This window comes from Macaca nemestrina, chromosome 9, assembly GCF_043159975.1.
Source record: "Macaca nemestrina isolate mMacNem1 chromosome 9, mMacNem.hap1, whole genome shotgun sequence".
NCBI lineage: Eukaryota > Metazoa > Chordata > Mammalia > Primates > Cercopithecidae > Macaca > Macaca nemestrina.
In genome coordinates this window covers 18,599,075-18,614,765 of record NC_092133.1, presented here as the reverse complement: position 1 = coordinate 18,614,765, position 15,691 = coordinate 18,599,075, and the positions used below count along the sequence as shown (strand labels likewise).

The window sequence follows — 15,691 nt, the reverse complement described above, 5'->3', positions numbered from 1 at the left end:
CTAACCTCTTAAATCTAAGATCAATATATCAAAATTTTAATGTACATTGAAAACATTTGCATTTTATTCCACACACTACCTTTTCTTCATCATTTTTTATTCTGGGCATATAGCAGGTGTTTTTTTTTTTTTTTGTCTTTTAAAATAGGAAAAATAAACAAACATTGTCTTATTATTGTTACTATGTCACAGATAGTAAGGGACCAGGAGCACCTTGGAGGACTAGAAACTTCTCAGGAGTGGTTAGATTTCACATTCAGAGGCATAGACTGAAGGGAGGACTCAGAGTCCTGCCTGGGACATACATTTGCATTCTAGGCTCAAGAGCAAATACATCAGCTGTCCTTTGGTCGAACAATCTTTGCTATAGGTCCTAGGTAGTTCTATCAGTGGTACCTACTAAAGATGATGGAATTTGTGGGATTTCAGGGTAAGAGGTAGAGTCTTAGCAGGCTCAACTATACATGACCTTAAAACTAAATTTGAAGTGCAGATGTTCTATGAGTTAGTTGGATATTGCAGTTATCCCACCTATCAACTGACCACATTTGGCATGAGCTTGTTAGTTCTGATTAGGACTCATCTCAACATACTAAGAAGGGTGGCATTTAGGGCCCAGTGTGGAGGCCTAGTGATCCCTGCTGGGACACTGCTTCTAAATCAACATAACTAAGCTCTGTAGGCTGACAAGCTGAGGCTGCTCAAGTACTTCCTGTCTGGCATCTGGGACAGGGCTGAGTCTCTGGGTGGGGAGATGGGTGGAAGGACTGAGGGTGATGAGTATCTGCTATAAATGTGAGCTATTGGAATGGCTCCACATACAGGACATGTTGATAAATCATATTAACATATTTTGCTTTCTCTGTCTCTGGTGGCCCATTGAGAATCAAAACTTGGAGTGAGTGACTCTATAAAACAGAAAATTGAATCAAGTCTGAAAATGATCCACATAGTTCTACAGCAGGGCTGGGCACCGTGGTCAGGACCTCAATATATTTCGCTTGCACAGAATTCAGACAGTTCAGGGTTTGGTGAATTAACCTCAAAGGTAGCAAGATATCTGTCCTGGGAGTCAGCAGGTAAGCACAGCAGAAATGACTGGAGCAGCAAGGGCCTGCTTTCCTTCTGTTGGCTGCTAGCATCCACTCCATTATAGCTCCTGATGAAAGATTTCTACAGAGTGACGCCTCAGAACGTTCCTTATACCTTTCTTCCATGATCCTTGCACCTCTTTTTCTAGATTTGCCCACACTCTTATGTGCAAGTAACTAGATATGCATTATCAGACAAGCTAGCAGGACTGCATATATCCACTTCCCTACTTTTCCTGTAATTTCTTCACCTGAACCTCTGTCATTCTTCTCTTTCTCTGTTGACTCTGGTGTTGACCTTGCAGGCAAGTTGAGTATGGATTTGGTGTCACAGTGAAGGACTAAGGGAATAGTCAGCCTTCTATTTATTAACAAACCTTCCCTTTGATGTTTGGGTCCGTGTCTCTCTAATAGGAATTATCGGCATGTTAAGGCAAAAGAACATATGCTTATTGAGTGCCGACTGATTGGGGTTAATACTAATTTGATACTGTTATGGCATGGGGTCCAGGAATGCCAAAATTCTACCTCAATGTAGAGCCACCATTCCCCTTGAGGTAACCAAGGTGGGATAGATATATGTGCAAGGGCTAATGGAAGATAGGAAATCAAAGTATCACTTTATTTTTCATTTTCATTTTTTATTTAATTTTTCTGAGATGGAGTCTTGCTCTGTTGCTAGGCTGGAGTGCAGTGGCATGATGAAAGTATCACTTCATTATCATCTGAACTTGTGCCCTAAACTTCACTACAGAATATGCTGGTAAAACAGACTGGATTACAGGACTTAGAGACAAGGTCCAAAGGTCAGGATAAGAGGTAAAGAGGGAAATCTTTCTCTCCTCCTAAGCCCAAACCCTCCATGGCAATCGAGATTAAAAAAAAAAAAAAAAAAAAAAAAAAAAAACTGATGAGAGAATCCAAGCACACTTGATCAAAGAGGAAAGAGAGATGATGACGTTTCCCTCTTTCATTTTCATGAGAAAGTGGCTCTCTTATTGATCTGGCTACTTGATTAGAGAAACAGTGGAGGAAAGAACTGCCATATCCACATGTGCAATTTTTTAAACACACGGTGATTCTGAACACTAGTATAAATTCCCAGTCAGTGTTCTGGCCATCTGACTAATCAGGTTATAATACCTAATTTTTAAAAGGGAGTTGGGAAGTGTGCCAAACCTGTAGAAGTCTACATCTACTGTATTCAGATTTTTATATGCATTATTTTATATAACCTTTTGACCTCTCTCTCCTTTATCATCACTTGAGTGATTTCATCCAGTGTCATCATTGAACATATTTTAAATAACTCTATATACTAATAATCCCCAAATTAATATCTCCATCCCCAATTGTTTTCCTAACCTCCAGCCTCTAATATCCAACTGCCTATGCAATATCTTCACTTGGATTTCGAATAGGCATCTCAAACTGGTCATGTTCAGAAGTGAGGTTCTATTCTAATCTTCCCTCCCAAACCTGCTTCTCTCATGGATTTCCCCATCTCAGTAAGTGGGAATTCCATCCTTCTAATTGCTCATGCCAAAAATTTGGGAGTTATCCTTGACTCTTCTCTTTCTCACACACCACATTCAATCAATCACCACATTCTGATGCCTCTATCTTCAAGATATACTCAGACTTTCACCACTTTTTTTCATTCTGCAATTACCACTTTGGTCCAAGCCACTGTTATCTCTTTCTTGGATTATTGTAACAGCTTCCTAATAATTTATCCCCTTTCTTCCATCTTTGTTTCCCCTACAATATAATCTTAATGAAGCAGCCAGAATGGTTGCCTACAAACCTTTAAAATTGTAAGCCAGAGCATGGAGGTATTTTCAAAACCTTCCAATGACTGGTCATGGAACTAAAAGTCTCTACATTGGCCTATAAGACCCTATGTCATCTACTCCTAGTCTCCTCCTTTCTAACTTCATCTCCTGCTATGCTATCCCTCAACTCACTCTGCTCCAGGTGCTCTGGCCTTCTCCTCAAACACACCACACACACTCACAGCTCACAGTCTTGGCACTTGCTGTTCTTCTCCTCTAGGACCTTCTTCCTCCAACTGTCCGGTTCATCCACCCCTTCCTTCTGGATTTCTGCTCTGATGTCATTTTATCAGTGGGCACTTGCCTGATTACTTTATTTAAGATCACAATTCCAGGCCAGGGTGGTGGCTCACGCCTGTAATCTCAGCACTTTGGGAGGCTAAGGCAGGAGGATCACCTGAGGTCGGGAGTTCGAAACCAGCCTGACCAATTTGGAGAAACCTCGTCTCTACTAAAAATACAAAATTAGCCGGGTGTGGTGGTGGGTGCCTGTAATCCCAGCTACCCAGGAGGCTGAAGCAGGAGAATCGCTTGAACCCGGGAGGTGGAGGTTGCGGTGAGCCGAGATTCTGCCATTGCATTCCAGCCTAGAGCAAAACTCCGTCTTAAAAAGAGAAAAAAAAATTAGCTGGGCATGTTGGCACGTGCCTATATACTCAACTACTTGGGAGGCTGAGATGGGAGGATGAGAATGAGCTCAGGAGGTTGAGGCTGCAGTGAGCCATGATCATACCGCTGAACTCCAGCCTAGGTTACAGAGTGAGACCCTCTCTCAAAAAAAATTGTTTTAATTAATTAAAATAATTTTTTTTTAAGAAACAGAGACTGAAACTATAACTCAACAGCCATTTTGAATGCAAGGCAGCTCTAAAATGCTCAGCAGCAAGAGTTCCTGAATCTCTACTGCTTAGCTAGCAATATGACTCAACAACTCTCCAGTGTTTGCTTCTCTATGTCTAATCACCAGTAGACAGAAATCTCTTCATCTTCTACTCTATGTCTCCACGTCATTAGTTGTTATTAATCCACAAGTTCTTCTTACTCATAATTTTTACCTTCTTGTAACTGTTACTCAGGTCTTTTTTTGCCCCTCCCTATCTAATGATCTCTCTTTTTCTGCGCAAAGTTTTAGCCTCAGCTCTTGATTTTAATTACTTTTTTCTCTGTGTGTGTGTGTGTGTGTGTGTGTGTGTGTGTATATGTATGTATGTATGTATGTATGTATGTATATTTGAGACAGAGTCTTGCTTTCTGTCTCTCCTAGGCTGGAGTGCAGTGGTGCAATCAGCTCACTGCAACCTCCGCCTCCCGGGTTCAAGCGATTTTCCCAAGTAGCCTCTCCAGTAGCTAGGACTACAGGCAGGCGCACGCCACCACACCTGGCTAATTTTTGTATTTTTAGTAGAGACAGGGTTCCACCATGTTGGACGGGCTGGTCTCAAACTCCTGACCTCAAGTGATCTGCCTGCCTCGGCCTCCCACAGTGTTGGGATTACAGGCGTGAGCCACTACACTTGGTCCTTTCTATATTTCTTTTCTTTTCTTTTCTTTTTTTTGAGACGGGGTCTCCCTCTGTCGCCCAGGCTGGAGTGCAGTGGCCGGATCTCAGCTCACTGAAGCTCCTCCTCCCGGGTTTACGCCATTCTCCTGCCTCAGCCTCCCGAGTAGCTGGGACTACAGGCGCCCGCCACCTCGCCCGGCTAGTTTTTTGTATTTTTTAGTAGAGACGGGGTTTCACCGTGTTAGCCAGGATGGTCTCGATCTCCTGACCTTGTGATCCGCCCGTCTCGGCCTCCCAAAGTGCTGGGATTACAGGCTGGAGCCACCGCGCCCGGCCGGCCCTTTCTATATTTCTTAATTCAAATTCCCCAAAGTGAGAATTTGGGTGTCCCAGTGCATCCCAGTGTTTGATTGGCACTGTCATGCCAATCAACTTGTAAAACTGCTAGTGAGCCTAGGGATTGGCTGCCCGCGGGTTGGTGCTTGCCTCTGTTGTAATCAGTAGCTGAGGAGAGCAGAATCGTGTGTACAAAACACAGCTGCATATGTGGGCTTTATCAGTGGAGGACGTGTGCAGGACAGTTTTCCTCAGAAAGTGTTAAGGGCCTGTCTCCCATCATAATTATCTAGTACAGATGGTAAAGGAGTTAAAAATCTAGAAGCATCTAGATATTTTACTTAACCAGGTAGATGAACACACCAAAGGCAGAAATTTACCTTGAGAGTCTATGATTCTAATGCATCTCAGAAGGAAATAACTTAAATAATATCTTCATGGGTACTAAGTTAGTTACAACCCTTCAGGAAAAGCATGTAGACAACATTATGGACAGTTCAAAGAATACATCTTTTTAAAGAGCAGTGATAATTAAGTAAATAAGAAACTATTCTGGTTAAAAAGGGTTATAGAAAACAATATGATACATTTATGTTCGTTTTTACAGGGTATATAACCAACCCTTATTTTGAATGGCCTGTTCCATTTTATCTTCTTCATCTTAAAAATGACTGAGCTAGACAAGAAATAGTGTAAAGGAGGTCAGCTACAAAAATTACACTGGCAAGATAGAGCCCACAGGTGAACGACTAGGACTTTTAAGTTGGGAGAAAAACAGTAGAAATTTGATAAGAGCTATAAAATAATAAATGTTAAAGAGAAGGATGATTGGATGCTTATTTACATTTTCTAATAATAAGGGAATAAAAAGACACTTGATAAAATGAAAAGGCAGAAAAATGTAAAACTCATGAGTCTTTTTTCAAACTTAACAATTAACTTTATAAGTTCAATCATAGGATAATTGCTACAGATAGTTTAGAATGATTCAGAAAGATTAAGCATTCATGGGAATGAGGATAGCGTTTCCAGCACCAGAGTTAAAATTAATGAGCATTAGAAAGTCCTGAGACTTTAGGGCATACACTGAGCATAAGCCAGAGGAAATGTTCCCAGCTGGTGTAATATTGTCGACCTGCCAGGATTGCTGGAGATCTACAAGCCTCTGAGCATGTACTGGGGGTTAGCACTGGCTTCTCTGGTGGTTTCCTTTGAGTCATTGCACCCTCAAAGGCCATATTACCAACACAGTATTGCTGCTTTGCTGTTTATTCATTCATATTTTTGGTGTCTGGCTAGCTCAAAATGCCCATATTTTTCCCCCTTTTAATGAGCTGTTTTTTTTCTAATTTTGAGTGATAATTTTCAGTTTTACCCTTTCTAATCTTTCTCTAATAAGTATTTCATTTTGACTAGTCTGCATGTTTAAAAGAAGACCGTTTGAGCCAAGAATCTGTCGGTAATGATGTTATTATTTATGCAGAGGAGAGTTGGGATAATCTTAGAGATTGACATTTCCTTAAGCACCCTCCTAGCCATTAAAAATAGCAGAACTGTTGCTGATGGTATCTGCCAGACTTGAGTTTAGGAAGAGTGTTTCCCAGTGAAGACCTAACCTTTCATTTTAATTCTCCCCTTAGGTTCATTCACTATGTAGTCAGAGATGCCAAAATTCCTCTGCTAGTTTTGATCTCCACTTAGGGGATGTAAGCAGCTACCTACCATAACTGACTTGAGATATATGTCAAATCTTTCATCCAGGAGCCACTCTGTCTCAAATCTCACCATTAGTATTTAACTCCTTTGTGTTCATTCCCTCTTTTGTTATGCTTTTAAAAAATAAGCATTCCCTCCATGGATGAGATATTAGGCTAAGATCACTAGAAGATGTTAGTGATTCTCATATTCATGTTTCCTCTAAGAGGCCAGGTAACAAAGGATGTTCACCCTGTGTGTGCTGTGTGTGTGCTGGGTTGGGGGGAGTTGTTGGTGGCAGTAGAAGTGATACATCTTTATATTTTTCTTATATTCATTATGAAAACTACTTCAAGAATAGGTACAAAGTCATTCATGGTAAGATGTTAATGTACCAAACGAAATGTGTTAGCCCTTCAAAGGCTTTTGCAATGGAGTAAGTGCCCCCAAACCCTTAGCCTGAAGGACAGAATCCCTAGCTGGAGTTCCAAGTTTATAGCAAGAGTGTGGGGGCAGTGTATTTTGTTCTCTGGGGTCTTCTGATGGTCGCTTCAGTCACCCTACACAGGTGGTCACTTACCTTGCCTAGGAATAAAGCAATGGGCTGTGAAGTTGCTGCTCCCCCACCACTCCCTGCGCCAGTGACAGGCAATGGGGGCCCTAGCTGCAGAGGAATTACTGAGCTTACTCTATGGTTCTCTAGTGTCACATGGCCCCACTGGGTCCTTGTGCAGAGAAAGGAATCGAAGCTGACACAGTTCAATAAGGTTTCACTATTTTAAAAATAATTTTGACATCTTATTTGGACTTTGGATTCTTCCAACAATGTTCAGGGAGGGCCACTATTTTTTGCTGTTTTATGAATAAAGAAACTGAGGGTGAATGAGGCATGCCCTGTTTGGTTGTTGAGACTGGGTCTGCTGGCTCTTTGTCCAGTTCTCTTGGCACTACCTCCTGCTACCTCCATAAAGGATCGTGTCCAGTAATAAAGAACATGACCATAAAACATGTCCTAAAATATCCGCTAGCAAGTGGCTCAGATAACTTAATAAATAAAACTGTCACACATGCTTCCTAGTTGTAGGTATAGCATTTTCTGTTTACCCGGAACAAATTTTCCTAGGAAAGTATGCTTCCTTTTCACGTGCAGAGAGACTTTTAGACTACGTTCCGATTTAAAAATGTAAAATGTGGGGATCTTGCTTAAAATCAGCAAGATTCATGTTGACTTTTTTTCCATTTAATTTTAAATTTCACATCAGCTTTTGCAGAGGGGTACGAGTGAGGGACTTAAAATGAGAAGAATCATAAGCCTGGTTTTAATTTACTTGTGTACATTTTCAAAATTACTGTGCTTGGAGTCTTCCAAGACTGATGGTTTTAATAAGTGGAATGTCGTGTTATCGGGATTTGTGGGGTCTGGCTATCATTTGTCAGATATTTTTCTTTTTTTATGTGTGTGCCGTTTTGTGGTTCCTTTTTGTCTCTGAGCTCTTTTCAAGAAAACCTTGTTGCAACCTGATGGCTTTGTCTCTCCTTTGAGAGGGTCCATAATTCTCTTTCATGCTCCTTTCCTTGTAAACATAAACATATTTTCCCGTGTCAGAACCCCAAGCAGCTTTCTAAATGTCAGTATGTTATTGTTCTTATGAATTGTTTATTTTGCTTGGGAGCTTTTGTTTTTTAAGTACTTCCTGTGACTGACTTTTTCTTTAAACAGAGAGCACATGAAACAAACCTCAGTTTAAGGATTATAGAAAATTTTACCTGGTTTATCTACATGTGAGCGATGCCTTATTGTAGCAGTTGTTGGATGTTCTCACAACCAAAACGATCCTGTTTCTCAAAATCAAAAGTGCCTCTCTTTATGTTCAATGACACTTAAAATTGGTTTATTTAGATTTAAGATGATACAACACAATGCAGCGATTCCTATTAAGAGTTACCTTGAGAAATTAGACTAATTTATGACTTCTGAAAATAAAATAATATGACATTTTCTTTTTTGTTACTTGATTCAAATTGAACTTCTGTTCAGTTTAATTCACAGAACTGTATTTTTAAAAAGAGTCCCAGCAACCCCCCGCCCCCTGGCCTTTTATGAAGAAAAGTGCCAGCAAATGATTTCCTGTATGGAACAGAGGAAAGGTCCCTGACCCTTTTATCTTCCTCACGCTCTCATCCCTTTCAACATTATCCCAAGGAGGAGAGAATGGGGAAGCCTATTAGTTGTTTTGCAATAGCTTCAAGAGTTCCAGATTCAGGCACTTCTCAACACATTTTGTCAATCACTGGGCCATGCCCTTTCTTCATTTGTTTCCTTTCCTTTTTCTCACACTCTCTCCTGATTCCATGAGTCCAATTTTCACATCTCTGTTTTCAAGAGAAATACTCTGTTGCTGACTCTGCTTGTCTAATTGCTATTTTTCTTTTTAAAGCATGTCTATTTTATTTCTAGCTCTTCTCTCCATGTTTAAGCAGGAACTGTAATCAGCTAGTTAATATAGCAATATAGCAGATTATATTATTGATAATCTGCTATGTTACAGACTGGGCTGGGCTTTTAATTTATGCCTTTAACCCTTCTGGTGAACTTTCATTTGGTTCTGACTTTTTGGTTCAAGGTTTGTGCTTTGGCTGTTTGGTTTTTGTTTGGTTTACTCCACTACTTACTTATGTGATCTTGGCCAAGTCACTTAACTTTACTGAACCTTAGAAAATAAGAGCTTTGGCTACATCCATCTTTAAAATTATCTCCTCTTCTTCTAGCTCTGTGTGTGTGTGTGTGTGTGTGTGTATGTATTGACCCAAATCCCTTTTAGTAATCCTCTCCTTCACATGAGAATATAATTTATTCTCTACCTAATAATAATTTTTGGTGAACATTAAATATCAAAGTTTGTTTAGTGCTTCATATCATTTACTAGGTGCTTTCATATGTTTTATTTGGACCCTCATCTCAGTCCTAAAATGGACATTGATAGATATTTGACTATAATTTTATGTGTTGGGAAACTAAGGCACAGAGGTTAATGGATCACTCAAGGGTAACCAGCATATCAACAGCAGAATTAGGAATCAAACCCAGATTTTTATGAGTCTTAGGTGCCATGACTCCCTATTTTATTATGAATGCGCATATTTATTTGTTATTTTTATCTGTCTTAGAATTAATTTTTACTTTTCAATCAATCAAAGAGTACTAAAAGCCTTATAATAAAATGTACATCTCCTGCCCTTCTTTCCTATGCCCCAGAGTAAGAAGCTTTCAAATCTTTTCTTCAATGTAGTGTGATTATACTGCTATTTCTGGATTTATCAATTTGGACATATAATGACTTCTTACTAAAAAATTAGGATTTAACATTACTGTTTCCCTGCTTCTATCTTTTAAAAATAGGTAATTCTAATTTTTGGTTAAATCGATGGTCAGTGTTTACCTTATTATGACTATGTAAGGAGGTATTGATCACATCTTGCACATTTTTTTCTAGTCACAATTGCCTTATTTTGTTCATTTTCTCAAATTCTTATATGTTTATTCTATTTCTTCCCCCAATACTCCAAGATCTGTCACATCTTGTTAATCTTCTTTCCAAAAATCCAAACATTCCAAATACTCCTGTATTAATCAGTTTTCACACTGCTATAAAGAAATATGTGAGACTGGATAAATTACGAAGAATAAGGTTTAATTGGCTTACAGTTCTGTAGGCTGAACAGGAAGCACAGTGGCTTCTGCTTCTGGGGAGGCCTCAGACAACTTAACAATCGTGGCAGAAGGGGAAGCAGGCATGTCTTCCATGGCTGAAGCAAGAGGAAGAGAGGAGGCAGGGAGGTGCCACACACTTTTAAACAACCAGATCTCATGATAACTCACTCACTCACAATCACAAGAACAGCACTGTTGGGATGATACTAACCCATTTATGATACCTCCACCCCCATGATCCAATCACCTCCCACTGGGCCCCAACTCCAACACTGGGAATTATAATTCAACATGAGATTTGGTGGGGACAGAGATCCAAATCATATCAACTCATATCTATGATCTTCATGGATACCTTTCTCCCTAGCCCTCTGTTCCAGGTTAGACTGGTTATTCTGTTGGCCTGGGGCACAGCTGTATGCCATCCTGAGATGTCCCTGCACAATTCTCTTCTGTTTTTTTGTCTCTTCCTTTATTCTATTTTCTAGTAGTAGCCTAAAAAAAGGCACACTGGGAGATAAATTTTATAAATGCTTGTGTGTCTTTATCCTCATATCTTGCTGATAAATGTCTTTATCCTCATACTTTACTGATAGCTTGGCTGGGTATAGAATTCTAGGTTGAAAATAATTTTCCCTCATATATCTACTTTTTCCCTTATATCTCAGGTTTGTTGTTGAGAATTTTAATGCGATTCTTATGTCTAATACATTGCATTTGTCTTTTCCCCCTCAATTTGTGAGTCTTTACTCAGTGTTTTAGGTTGCAGTGGGCCTTTCATCTGAAGGTTCAGTTTAGTTCTGGGAAATTTCCTTATGTTAATACTAGGATGAACTGATATAAACAAATTTTGTCTGCTCCTATATATTTTGTGTATTCTTGAACTCTCACATTAATACATGTATTCATAGTATAAATGCTTAATTTAAAATAGTATATATTAATGAATTCTCTAATTTTCTTAGTTTTTCCTCCATGATAAAGGAGAAACTTTCTTTACCTTTTCTTTATAATTTCTAGGAAATTTCCTACACTTTATTTTCTCAAATTTTATTGCATTTTAAGTTTGGTTACTGTTTATTTATATTTTTATTTCCTGATTGTTCCTTTATCATTTTTTTTTTTAAAGAATATCCACCTTTGGGGCCGGGCGCAGTGGCTCAAGCCTGTAATCCCAGCACTTTGGGAGGCCGAGACGGGCGGATCACAAGGTCAGGAGATCGAGACCAGCCTGGCTAATACGGTGAAACCCCGTCTCTACTAAAAAATACAAAAAACTAGCCGGGCGAGGTGGCGGGCGCCTGTAGTCCCAGCTACTCGGGAGGCTGAGGCAGGAGAATGGCGTAGACCCGGGAGGTGGAGCTTGCAGTGAGCTGAGATGCGGCCACTGCACTCCAGCCTGGGCGACAGAGCGAGACTCCGTCTCAAAAAAAAAAAAAAAAAAAAAAAGAATATCCACTTTTGTTTCATGGTGCACAATCTTTCTGTATCATTTGACTTTGTTTCCTTTAATTTCCTTTTCTTTGTTTTTCTTTTTTGTTTGTTTATATCTTTGACTTTGTTTCCTTTAATTTCCTTTTCTTTGTTTTTCTTTTTTGTTTGTTTATATCTTTTATGTCTAGTGAACATTTATTGACCTTATTTAGGAGGAAATTATGGAAAAAGGGATTGGGCAAAGCTTATTGACTATCAGGCTTCAATGTACAGTGATCCAGAAGCTGGATTTTCATGTGGTTGGAAGACGCCAAATGACAGTATCTTTTGTCTTGGAACCATTAAACTTCTGCAGATAAATATCCTTCAGTTTTCTGTCTGAGGGTTATTCATTTGATTACTGATGTTCTGGGAACAGGAGGAAAAGATGGCAGGGAAATTTTACCATTCAATAGGTAGATTTTCACTCAGTCTCTCAAGTTATAGCTGTGTGCCTCACTCCCTCCTTCTACTGTGCCTGGTGCTCCAAGTCTAGAGCCTCCAATTCAATTTCCCAAGAGATTAAACCTCTGTCAGGGCTGGGTTTGGGGTAATGTTTAGCTTCTTGGGATGAGAGGGAGACTATGGGGTCCTTATTCTGCTCTCAACCCCTCCCCTTATTTTTATCCTAGAGCCCCACCTCTGGTAGGTGGGGTAACTCTTGCATCTGAGTCCTGAGGCTTTCTGGGTATCTTTGGGAGAAACAGATTTGTTTCTTGTTGTTACTCATCTCTGATGGCGTGTATGTTTTAGTTATTACTTCTCCATTCACTTTCCTCCTTCATTGACACTTCCAAATGCCTTGTCACCTCTCATCTACAAGTTGGCTGTTTTCTCCTTTTCTTTATCATTGTGAGTTTATAACTGAAAAACAAACAAAAAACAAAAAAACAAAACCTTTCCTGTCATGTTGGTAGAGTTTGCAGAGGGAGCAGAGGTAAATGCACATACTTGATCTACTTTATCAGGAAGTCCTAGCCCATATTTTTATTGTATTAGATTTCACAAAAGACAAGTTTCTGCAATTGGCTATTAGCAATCAACTTTTTTTAGTGACAAGACTGAATATTTAGGATTAAAACTTTAAGGATGTTCATTTTATTTCCCAGCTTAAAAAAAAAAAAAAAGTAGTAGCCCAGCATAGTGAATTTATAATCTTTGGATTTATTTCCTTGGATTTACTTATAACAATATGTTTGAAATGTGTTAAGTAGAAAAATTGGCAGAAGTGTATGTGTGTGTTTGCAACTGTGACAGCAAGGGAAACCGATAGAAGAAAAGAATGAATCCAAGAGAAAGCAGAATGTTAGATTTTGATTGGGGGGGTGATGGTGGTTCAGATCCATAGCCATATAAACATTTTAAATATCATCAATAATTATTTAATAAGTACCTAAATTTGATTTTTTTTTTAACTGTCTAACGTTACAGACCATTCATCATCTGTTAGTGTTGTAAGAATACTGCCCCAGTTTCGCTGCGGGTCCCTTTGAGTGAATGCATTTCTAGCTCTTGAGGCCAGGCTATCTGCAGCTCTCATTATCTTGGTTGCTTTCAGAAGCCTCATATAAGTCAAAGGGCGAACAATAACCAGAGAGCAGAGATTCTTAAATTAAGCAACTGAGAAGAGTCTGCTTTGGTTCATTAGCCCAAATAAGATCTTTTTCTTTTTGAGTAGCAATCAAAAGATATTGAATCTATCATTTCTCTTGTTCTTTTAAAAAATTATTTAAATTTCCTTTAACAGTCTGGTGATATCAGATTTTTGCACATCATATTATAACACCATCATTGAGTAGTATGAATGGAAATGAAACATACACCTCAAAATATCTAATGATCCTGATATAAGGCCAAAGAAAACAAATATTTTCTTATCTTTCCCCTTGGATAAATTTAAATAGATAATTCTTAACAGTTTCATCTACTTCAGTAGAATGAATTTTCCCCCACTATGTCTTTGGAGTAAATTTTCACCTTTTTGCTAGATTTATGACTGCTATTACAAATACTATGAATTATTTTAGTGTGATATAGCGCTTCTAGGAGGCTGACTCTACTTTATTGGAAAAAAAGAAAATATCATGTTGGAGCTTTAAAATTTCTTGATCATGGAAGGTACTGAAATATAAGTCATGATTCTAGGCAAGCTTTGCCATTGAGTTTTTGTGTGACCATTTTAAATCATTTAAGTTTTCTGTGTCTACATTTGTAAAGTATATGACACTCAACTGTATAATGAGCTCACAGTCTAGTGAGCTTGATAGAAGATAAGCTAATCTGGGGTAGAAATCATGCTTTATTCACACTTGTTTTCTCTCGCTTAAATTCATAATAGTAAATGTTGACTAAAAGTGTTTGAGAGAGAAACACAATACAGGGTGAGTGAAAATTCTGAGATCCTTGTGAGAATAATTCATATAAATTTAATATATTCAGCTCGATTCTAAAGGCAATGTTGAGAGGAGGCCTGTGGGGCTGCATGTTCTTCAGTGTAATGTGAAGTACTGAGCTGATTATAGTGGTTATTCAATTAAAAGATATGTATTTTTAAATTGTTATTATACTTTAAGTTCTGGGATACATGTGCAGAACGTGTAGGTTTGTTACATAGGTATACACATGCCATGGTGGTTTGCTGCACCCATCATCCCGTCATCTATATTAGTTATTTCTCCGAATGCTCTCTCTCCCCTAGCCCCCCACCCAACAGGCCCTGGTGTGTGATGTTCCCCTCCCTGTGTCCATGTGTTCTCATTGTTCAACTCCCACTTATGAATATATTTTTAATGGGAAAGCTCTGCTCAAATACAGGCTACAGTCTGTGACTGAGCTGTGATCTCTCTTGTCAAAGGGACTACAGCGCACCCTTTGAATTACCTTCACACTCACTGACGGTTTTAAGAGCTTGGCCACTTTCCCCACGCCTGAAAGCAACTCTACCTTAGATGTGAGAAAGATGCGGCTGACTTTGGCTGGCAGATGGAGAAGAATGGAAAAGCAGCAGACAATGTTCATGCATGGCTGACACTAGAAAGAATTCTTCAGGATTTCACAGTCATTGAAATGAAAAGATGTGATCCAGAACAGGATCTTCCTTTTAACTGGTGTCTGCAGTGTTCTCTCCTCTGCTTCTTCACTCATTTCAGGAAGTCTCTAAGGGGCAGCCTGATGTGGAAAAGATGTTAAGGGAAGAAGGGGGCATCCTAATTCTAGGTTTGATAAGGACATTTTTGGTACTGGTAAAACCCTGAAATTATGGAAATTATAATTTGTTCTGTATGCCAATGAGAATCATGGTTTTCCTTTTGCTTTTTTCCTTGCGAAGGAGCCAACTCCTTCTGGATCTTTGTTTTTATTTTTTCCTCTTTAAGTCACTGCTGAGGTATTTGTAAACCAAGCCAGCACGTATATTTTATTCACCAAAGGAAGAACAAAGCATCTGCTAACAGAAGCAGTGGAAAAAGCAAAGCAGTCAGAGGCCTCGTGTCTAAAGCTCAGTTCATTACTCCTAATCTGCCATTGGCCAATATTTCAACCTTTCTGAGTTGCTCTTTTTTATCTGCAAAATGGGGTTAATGGAGGATTTCATCTGCAAGTGGGGATAAGAGACATGAAAAGAACTGACGCGAAATAAACACGAGTTGAATCCTAACAATAATATTTTGACTGTGTAGTTACAACAAACTTTTCTTTCCTTTTTTTTTTTTCCTGTGAGAAATGCCTTTGGTGGATTTCGAGTTCTTTTTTCATACTGCCTGTTCTTTGGTGGGACTCCAGCAACATTGCTGTAACTCGAGGATATATGGCTACAATGTGTGTTTGGCTTCCTTTCTCAAGGGGGTCAAATAAAAAGGCAACTGTTTAGAGAAGGTACAAAAAGTACAAAACAAAAATCTCAGAATATGCCAGCCAATCTTGGAAAGTCATCTGAAAAAAAAAAGTGCTGCTGAGGAAGGAAAACGGCTCTTTCCTGGTCATCACTTCTGCTCTTCTGAAAAAAAAGCCCCGATGCTGCAATATTTTTCAAGGCAGAATATCGTCCCAG

At 39.1% G+C, this 15,691-nt stretch overlaps 1 protein-coding gene across 1 annotated transcript in view; it reads left to right on the top strand.

The window, feature by feature from the left end:
* Window positions 1-15,691, top strand: part of LOC105467216 (attractin like 1) — an 882,222-nt gene that overhangs the window by 14,464 nt on the left and 852,067 nt on the right. The window lies entirely within an intron of this gene.